The sequence below is a fragment of the Marmota monax genome, unplaced genomic scaffold (assembly GCF_021218885.2).
Source record: "Marmota monax isolate L192 unplaced genomic scaffold, Marmota_monax_Labrador192_F-V1.1 WCK01_AAM20220418_F8-fsc00105, whole genome shotgun sequence".
Taxonomy (NCBI): Eukaryota; Metazoa; Chordata; class Mammalia; order Rodentia; family Sciuridae; genus Marmota; species Marmota monax.
In genome coordinates, this window is record NW_026692947.1 from 4,064,139 (window position 1) to 4,074,231 (window position 10,093).

At 43.3% G+C, this 10,093-nt stretch overlaps 1 long non-coding RNA gene across 1 annotated transcript; it reads right to left on the bottom strand.

Moving 5' to 3' along the window:
• Nucleotides 1-4,032: 4,032 nt before the first annotated feature.
• Nucleotides 4,033-9,341, bottom strand: LOC131424461 (uncharacterized). The gene is made up of 5 exons (XR_009227497.1): nt 9,066-9,341; nt 7,828-7,897; nt 6,712-6,863; nt 4,890-5,026; nt 4,033-4,464 (listed from the first exon to the last, which is right to left on the bottom strand). It is a non-coding gene; the product is annotated as an uncharacterized LOC131424461 (long non-coding RNA).
• Nucleotides 9,342-10,093: the final 752 nt, after the last annotated feature.

Sequence of the window (10,093 nt, forward strand, 5' to 3'; positions counted from 1 at the left end):
GAAAAACTGAACACATTGTTATTGTCAAGGGCCAGACACTCACATCCTAAGAACAAAGGGAACAGGCGAGGCTAATGAGGGAAGAGGCCATGCTACCCTGACAAGCACACTGTATCTTGCCCCCTTTGTTCAGAATCTGGGGTCATGTTTGTGGTCACAGGTGCCACATGCAGAAGGTTAGGCTGTGTGTAAATTAATTTCACCCCTTTCTACTGAGAATGGAAAGCACCATAATGGAACAGCCTTCTTCTCAGGAAGTAAAGAAATAGGCATTTGGTTTCCCATGTGGTTTAGTCAAACGGTGTACGCAGGTGTAAGGACCAGAGCAGAGGAACACCCAGGAGCTCAACAAGGTTCCTGCTGCCCAGCCTTGAGGGATCAGGGCCTTGGCTCCTTTCAAGATGCTTTTGGGTTCAGCTATTTCAACTCAAGAGATAGCAGTCATTAGACTCATATGAAAGAAGGTGAGGTTGGTGCAAGTGTTGGTGTTCACAAGATTCCTTCCCATAAACCTCTGGGTGAGGTAGACTGAATGAAAAGGAGGGTGAAGGCTTATATGTTTAAGAATGCTGTGAAACAGAGGAACTGGGAGAGAAAAAATTAATAGATGGTGCTCTGAGGAGCTTTGCCTCCCCCTCCATGTTGCTGGCTTTGCTTTTCTCCAAGCCCTCCTTCACCCTGAGCTCTGCCTGGGCAAGTCCTGAGCTCCTGGAATGCATAGTCTTTGCCTCCCTTATCTCCAGCTAATCACTAAATAGCAGGTGGTGAAGATTCTGTTTTTCATCTCTCTGGCTCTGTCCTCTCCTCTCTTTAACTCATTTCCTCGGGGCTATGAATTTCTGAATCTTAAACAGGAAACCTCCCTGATTTGTTCACACCTGGAGAGAATCGGTCTCTCTTTGTTTGGAGACTATAAAAAGGAGCAGGGAGAATCAAGGGAAGGAGCTGTTGTCTAAAGAGGGAAGAGAGATGTCAGCGTTTGAAACCTTGACACGCACTCTGAGAGGCACGTACACATGCACATATTTTAAACTAAGCATTCTTTCTTTCAACTCCTATATTTCCCTGCTCATCTCCACTCCCAGAGAATGTCGCACAAGACAAAGAGTATTTACTGTGTGTCATTTCAGTTATCAACACTCCACACAAATAGGCTGACAGAGGAAACAGGCAAAGTATCTTTCAGGCCTGTTTGGGGTTGAAATAACAACCAGTCTGCCTAGGGGCTCCAGGAGATTAGCTTACTTTTTTGCTCCTACAAATGTTAGAAGCTGGCTCTTGAGAGAAGCTGTCATCAACATGCCTGTGCCTGTGGATGTCAGGAAGTTTCAGCCTTCTTTTAAGTTCCAAGTTCTGTCTTCTTCACGGACTTTCCATTATTTTGGAAAGGACTATAGAGAGTCCAGGCTCCTACCTCTAAGTCATCATTTTTCTCTACGCTCAGAGACCAACATTTTAAGCTCTCTTAGGAGGGAAATGACATAAAATATTGGATACAAGGATGTCAACCCAAGCCCATGGTTTCCAATCTAAGGTCCTTGAACCCCCACATGGAAACACCATATTTGCACAAACAGTGTCTACAGATTGGCTAAATAGCAAGACTCTCTCTCTCTCTCTCTCTCTCTCTCTCTCTCTCTCTCTCTCTCACACACACACACACACACACACACACACACACACATATAACATGCACACACAGTCTAACTCTTCTAATGTATCTATTCATCTCATCTACAAATAGCACAAAATCCCTGCTCTGTGCTAAGTGCTGAGTATACAACAGATAGTGAACAAGTCAAACTAATTCTGCCCTCATGCGGCTTCCAGTCCAATGGTAAGATAGGTACAGACAGCTGCAGCAATAAAGAATGACAGAAATAACTCAGACTTGGAATATCCTATAGAGAAGGTTGTGATTAATAGAATTTAAATTCCTTTAAACATGGCAGTTTCTGTGTGCTATTAAGCATTTGTTCTACCAATGTAGTCCTAAGTATTTTTATCTGCAAATCTATACATTTTTCCCCCAGTCCCAGGTGAATGAGTGAATAGCAAGAGTTGATATTTCACCGATATTCTAGCAAACTTCAGGAGGGCAATTCTTCCTTAGATTTGAGTTGGCTTTGTTTCACTGAAAGTTAATTCTACTTCTCTGGGGAGTTCTGGATAAAAACAAGAAAGAACATACACATTTTCATAAATTCCACCTTCCCTGGGGCAGCCCCATCTCTGCCCTTGACATGGGTGAGGTCGGAGGCAAAGGCTGTGGTTGATTTTGGTATGCTGTGAAATAGCAGGCCTGGAGCCACAGGACATGACTTGTTGGTCTATTAGACTGCTAGATGATCTCCTGAAACAAAGAAGTAAAGCAAAGATTAGATGGGTGGATTTAACTGTCATGAATTATGAATGCAAAAAATTGCCCAGAAAATAGAGCAATAGTTGAATAGGGGCCAAGCAAGATTATGAACAAGAAAACTTGTTCATAATGAGCTAAATGAACTTAAATCAAAAAGAGCTACCAAATCTCAGCTCTTAATGGGGTCTCTGTGTGCATATTCAAGTGGATAAGTTTTACAGGGAAGAATTGGGTTGTAGCTCAATGGCAGAGCCCTTGTCTGGTGTGTATAAGTCCCTGTGTTCAACCCTTGGTACTAAAGAAGGAATTGTCTTAGTGTTAATTCTTAAATGACAACATGTTGGGCACTGAGCCTACAAATGCCAATAAAACATGGTACTTCAACTTGTCTTCTTTTAGTAAAGAAAAATCACAGAGCAGGCACTTTATGCATATTTGTAGATCATATGAATAGATATGTTAGAAGTGTTAGACAGCGTATGTGTGTGAGTCTTGCTGTTTAGCCAATCTGTAGACACTGCTTTGTGGCAAAATTCATTTAGAGATAATTAAATAGTATTTTGAGCACTGTAACAATGGAAAGAACAATAGGATAGGGTCCAGATCAGTGTGTATAAGAGTTGGGGTTTGGAGGCAAGAGACAGGGTCCATCCTGATTCTCTAATTCAAGTCAGGTAATTTGTCCTTACCTGAAAAAGGACAAAAGTTACTTCCAGCACCTAGATCTATGATTCCCAGGTCCAATACCAAGAAGGGCTTCTGGTAAGCTCTTCCTAACATATCTGGTCACAGTTATCCTTCCTATAGAATCTTTCCCAACAGGATAGAAACTCCACCTATTTTCATTATGCCTGGGCTGTGGGATGTGACCCGAGAAGTATCTGTCTTCAGGTCTCCTCCAAATCATTCTGTGGAGAAGACCTATTGAAGGGAGGAATCAAAGAGCCAATGGTGAGGCCAACTTGGGGAGTATTCTTTAGGAAAAGTGATCTATTTATTTAGTACGTAGAAATATAAATGCATGATTGAATGTCTCCCTGCCCACTCTCCTCCACTCTCAACTATCACTATGGGCACAAAGAGAACAAAGAGCTCAGCAGATCTTTGGCACAGTTAGATGGCATCCGTTTTCAGGCCTGGTTTTTCACTGAGGTAATATCTCTACCTGCTGCCAACTAGACCTGTTGGTGTATGTAACGGTTGCTTCATTCTGACTCATCACACCTTGCTTGTGGCAGCGAACCCAGGAGCCATTGTTTCCTGGTGATCTCTGGCCTACTTTTTCCAAAATGCTCTAAGGCAGTCATAGAGCATTCTGGAATGGACTCTCCCTCCTTCAGTGAGCCAACGGCCTTTGACACAGCTGCTACCTATTCATTGTAGCAGGCGGAGTTGTGCAGAAGGGGGACTCTTCCAGGGAAGTCACAATATAAAAGTTGCCGTAAATGCATCCCAGGTTCTGCTAACTCCAGAAGGACCTTTGAAGAGTGAAATCTGGGAGCTCAGGGACCAAAAGGTACCACACAGGCTGTGATGTCCAGCATCAGGGCCTTGAGGGGAGGAGCACAGTGGGAGAAGCCCTATTAATTCAAACTCAGAATAAACCCCACCCAGAGCAGTCCTAGAGCTGCATCTGCTTCCACATTCCTTGCTATATTTTAATTCCACATCTAATTCTCCTTGACACTTGGTTCAAATATCACCTCTTCCAGGAAGTCTTCATCACGCTGCCCAGTAGGTGCCTCTTGATGGCACCCTAACGCCCTCTGGATGGCTCTATCAGCACACTTATCACATTGTTGCAAAATGACCTGTCTTCCTCACCTAGACCATGAACTTCCTGTAGACCTGAACCGACTCACCTTCATCTTCATTTCCTGTCCATAGCTTAATACATAGCCTTGTATGTTTATTGTATGAGTAAAAGGTCTGGGTCAACTGCTTGGTGGCAGTGTGTTCTGGGCAATACAATTTGCTTCTCTGAGCATTAAGTTTGTCACCTTCAGACTGGTGAGAAATCCATGTCTCAGTGGGCTGTTGTTCATTCTGTTCTACAATACTGACACATGGGCACAGAGAGTTGATTCATTAGAGCCATAGACCTGCACAGGCATTATGAAAAAAGAAAAAAAGCAGCAATCTCATTTTAGTTCAATGATATCCCATAGTCAGTTTGTGATCCCTTTTCTCCATAGACACATTGTCCCAACCGTTAACATCAGCACTGCTAGAAAGGACAGAAGTTTCCTCTCACAACCCCAATGCCTTTCTTTCTATGACCCCATGCTGGGGGTGGAACTCAGGGCCTCATGGATGTTAGAAAGTGCTTGACCACTGACCTATGTCCCCACCCCTCTTTTTTTTTTTCTTAAATGAGAAACATAAGCAGGTCATTCTTAAAAGCTTCCCTGGGAATCCAGTATCTCTAATTACCTTGATTGATTAACATATTCTTATTATTTCTCCCATTGATTCTACAAACCTGGACTCCCCCTATTACATATAGGTCAAGTGAGGTCAAGCTTACTCAGAGAGTTTCTGATGGTTTATCCAAATGCTTTGGGAAGGAAAAGAGGAAGCAGCAGTGGTCTGAGCCTCCAGGAAACTTAATAAGTCGCCCAACAGTTGGAGAGCTTGTTGAATGTGTTCAGTGAAGTTCCAATGCTACAGGTAGGGGGAAAGGGGCAGACTATCAGAAGACCATAGAGCCACCATGTTAGTGAATGCTGCTGGTCCCAACCCGTAATATATTGCCATAGAACCATCACTACCCATCATCCCCAGCCATGCAAACCACATGTACACACATGCACGAGCACACGTGCACACACACACGCACACACACACACACAACGTGCATGCTGCCTGCCCCCTTTGTATACTTACAAGACTGCTCACTGATCAAGGTCCCCAACTCCTGTAGTGAGTCAGGTGGAATCAGAGCCCATAAGTCATCTGGGGTTACTCTAACCCAGGGTTAATTTATTAAGCAATCATTTACTGAGCAAGTCCTCAGGGTCCTGTGCTTAGCACAGCAGCTGATGGTTTCTAGAACATGCTTGACAGTTTTTCCTCCCAAAATCACCCCATGAAAGAGAAACCATTTCAGTCAAGCATGAGTCCAAAGTCTGGCATGAAACCATTACCAAGGAAGAGAACCTTGTGGAGCCTGGGTATGGATCATTAGCATTTAATTAATTCTGCAAGGGCACACAAGGTCATACAGAATCACCCAGGGACCTACAGAACAATCTTAAAGTGGAGTGAGGGCTCAGGGGCTAGGAGAGAAGAGCTAGGGGTGGAAGAAGAACAGAGGGAAGGGAGAGACCTGCCATTTTAAAAGTCAACAAGGACCAGAGAGCCAAGAAGAATTATCACTTTGCCATGGTCACCTCCGAAGTGTCCTGGATGACATACACTTCCACCTGAGAGGTGAAGGGAAGGGAGTTCCTTACAGAGAAACACACAGAGAGAGAGTGATAGTAAGGCTTAGTTTAGATTTGGCAGCTCGGGCTACTATGAAGCCTGCAAAACAAAAAGGCAGAGCACAGCAGATTTTTAGGTCAGCGAAAGCACTCTGCATGACACTACAGTAGTGGATATGTGTCATTATACATTTGTTCAAACCCATAGAATGAACAACACAGAGAGTGAACCCTAATGTAAACCATGGACTTTGGGTGATAATGATGTGTCAACATGTGTTCATCAACTGTAACAGATGGGCCACTCTCTGGGGGATGTTGATAATGGAAGAAGCAGTAGGTGTGTGGACGCAGGGAGTAGAAAGAAAAATATCTATCCCTTCTGATCAATTTTGCTGTGAACTTAAAACTGCTCAAAACAAAAATTCTATTGAAAATTGAAAAATAATTTTGAAAACCTCACATGTTCTCAAATTCTTTGATAGCGCTCCTAGGGAGGGTTAGGTCTACAACCGCAGGCTACTGACTTCCTTGAAATGAAGTGGATATGGCAGAGGTGATTATCTGGGACTTTCAAAGGTAGGTGGAAATGGTTTTACAGTTCTCAGCTTCTTGGAGCATTTACATTTGGAGCCCAGAACCCTGAGCTGCTGCATAAGAAATTCCCCCACATGGAAGCCGCCATATTGGGAGGAAGCTGAAGCAAAGGGAGTGGATTTGGGCAGGGTGGGTAAATTAGCTTTCAGTGGCATCTGAGGTTCCATTTTAGAGCCAGCATCACCTGCCAGCCTTGTGAATGGAGCAGCCTCCTAAGGATCCCACCGTGAATTCCCCCCAGCCTTTGAATCCCTCCAGCTGAGGCTGCAGGCATTGTGGAACTAAAATAAACAGTCCCTCCATGTACTGTTCAAATCTCTGACTCACAGAATCCAATCCATGAGCTGAATGAAAAGATTGTTTTATGCCACCAAGTGCGGGTGATCTGTTGTGACTGGCAGGCCTTCTAGCAATCCAGTGTTCCAGGAGCAAATGGTATTCCAGAAGGAAGAAAGGAATGCCCAGACCAGAGAGTGGCACTGCAAGAGAGGGACAGTGACCTCAGCAATGCTGTTTGAATTCTTTTCTCTTTTGAGATGGAAAAGGAATCCAATGTAATCACATTTCACAGGTGACCCTGGACCTGCTTCTGGTGGAGCAGCAGTTATTGGGTGCTCACATGGCCCCTCCTTTACTGCCACCTAACTTCCCTACTTGAGGAAGACAGGAGACTCCCACTGCGCAGAAGTCCCTGCGGTTGAAAGCCAAATGACTTCACAGTGGGACGTCTGTCTATTTCAAGTTGGCTCCCTGGAGAAATGCTGCAGTGGACCTGATTTGAAAACTTGCAGTCAGGAATTGGTTCCTCACAGCAAGAGAGGGAAGTCCCCTCCTGGGGTTTCAGCCTGGACCGTCATTTCTAGAGCCAGGGCTTCTGTTACTTCTTCCCTCACCACCTCCCAGGAGTGGTTTAGGAAGTAGTGAGGATTTTGTCTCCCCCAAAGGTGTTCCAGAAATTTCCCTGAGATTGTTGATAGTTGTCATCCTAAATGAGACCCTAATCAGCACTGGGAATGCTGATTCAACCTCAGCTTCCAAGTGTTACACATGGTAAAGTGAAACACTGTTTCCCACAACTTGGAAAAAAAGACCACCTTCTCACTCCTAGGAGACCACTAGGTGTATGTATGTATCCTCATTTAAATAGAGGATTTATTACAGCTTCAAGTTCATTTTCAGAAAAGCCTTATATATCTTTGCTCTAAGAGGAAAGGAAGGCTACATTCAGTTGGGAGGCCACGGATTCACCCAGCAGCAGGTCACAGGTTGGGAATCATTCAGTTACCTCTGAAGCCCCTGGGGATAGAAATTGTCAGACTACAAACATTCAGTGGAGAAGTGGAGAGTTTCCATAGCCGCTGGGCTCATCCATTGACCTGTTTTGGTTTTTCTGAATAGCTTTATTTTCCAAGAGTCCACAATGTTTTCAGAAGTCCTTCTCACCTATTTTGGTTTGGTCCAATTTCGATTCCCTTCTTCATTTTGGTGGATTAATTAGACTTGAAGAGATCAACTATTCAAAATAGAAAAAAAAAAAAACGTGAGGAATTACCTAGATCAGCAGGCACACTGGCACATCCCTATAATCCCAGCTACTCAGGAGGCTGAGTTCAAGGCTAGCCTGAGAACTCAATGGGACCCTATCTCCAAATACAAAATTAAAAGGTCTGGAGATGTAGTTCAGTGAGGCAGGGGGAGGAGGGGGAGTGACTTGTCCATGGTCACTATTCAGCACTTGCCAGTCAGGGCTGGAATTAGAGACCCCGCTTCCCAAGCCAAAGCTCTTTGCACTGTGCTCAGACTCCCCAGGTGACCTGCTTCCTGAAGAAGAAGGATGAGTTAACAGAATCTGCTGCTAGAGATCAACCAATAAGACTTCTGGTACCAGAGTCCGATCTGCCTCCACACTCACTCCTTCCACCTCTCCTCCTACCCCAATCCCACTAGAATATTTTAGAAGTGAGCAAAAGCAATTTGCTAAGGCAATGCTCTGTTCTTCAGGCATCCTCGGAATTAAAGCTCCTGGTCATTTTAGAAATTAAGGCTTTGCCACCCACTGCTCTCTTATCCTCTTCCTCAGCCTGGCTCTGATTTCATGTCTGCTTTCCTGTTTCCTGGACTAATGAAGCATTTCACATGGCCAAGCTTCTAACATAGACTTCTTTCTTTTAATAAATGCAAATACTGTACTTGTGATCAATGTGATGTTTTGGGGAGTATTCGATAAACTATATCCCTTGAGCACCTTGAACATGTTTAGAAACATACCAAGAAAACGAGAGTTATTTACAGATAATGGAGAGCCTACTTCAACATTAGAAGTCGAATAGAAGGTTAGACCACTCTACATTATGGCTGTGTATCCTACTGAAACTGAATTCTTAGGGCTTTATACCATTTCAATCTTACAGCCCTTGCAACTTCAAGCATAAGTGTTTTTCACATATGAGGACTTCTATAAATATTCTTTAAATTGAACATTTTAATGTAGTGAGGACCTTCTATATACTAGGCAGAATATTCAGTGTTTTCATAGCTTTAAAAAAATTGTTCCCATGACCACCCTGTATCAGTTATTTATTACCACAGTGATGATGTTTTATAAACAACCCTAAAGATTAGTGATTAAAACAATGACCTTCTACTATTTCCTGTGTCTCTGGCTGACTAATGCTGCTTACCTGGGCTGGGCTCAGTTGGTCTCTGTGAAAGATGTTTCTGTGTCCGTGATCAGTTTGCAAGCAGGTGGGCACGCTGATCTAAGTGGGCTTAAGCAAGGGTGGCTGATGGGGCCAGCAGGCCAGCCCAACTTTATGGTGACCGTAGCAGGTTTCAAAAAGCAAGTGGAAACATGCACAGCCTCTTGAGGTCTAAGCTCAGAAAGGGCACACCATCAGACTGCACTTCGTTGGCCAAAACAAGTCACAAAGCTGGTCCCCAAACCAGGGACTGAGGAAATCAACTTCACCTCTCAATAGAAGAAGCAAGAAAGTCATGTTGCAATGGGTTATAGAATTATGGTCAGTTTTGCAATCCATCTACCACGTAAGTCCAATTTTTAATATGGACAAAGAAAATAGAGATTAAAAAAACTATTGAAAATGATATAAAACTGGATTGTGGTGATGATATCACAGCTATAAATTTACTAAAAATCATCGAACTGTGCACTTACAATGGCTGAATTTTATGAAATGTAAATTATCCGTCAGTAAAGCTGTTGAGGAAAAAAACTGAAAAAAAATGTAAATTTATTGAAGATCATTCAACTTGTAATTGTCCAAATTGGCATTTAAACTCGGGTACTCTAGCATGAAACTCAATAATCTTTCCATTGCAATGTATTTATCAGAACCCAAGTATTAGATTCTCAGAATCAGGGAGCCTAAGAACTACAAAGAGCTTCTACTGATTATTTTGCCCATCGCTCTTTTAAGCCTTTGAATGTGTTAGCCATCTAGAGCAGGTGCATAAATCCCCATCTTAACTTGAAAAATAGAAACAGCTCTAGAGGAAACCAAGCCAGGTAAAAATATGCCTCATCTTCTCATGTGCTTTTGGAATCCGGGATGATTACAGCTGGAAAGATCTCGAACCACTGTTCTTTCCAGAATCAGGAACTACAGACAGTTCTTGAGATTTTAGCTCCTCTTTTACGACAATGACCATATACTTAGTAGCCAGCATTCATGATGTGATCAGATTCTGG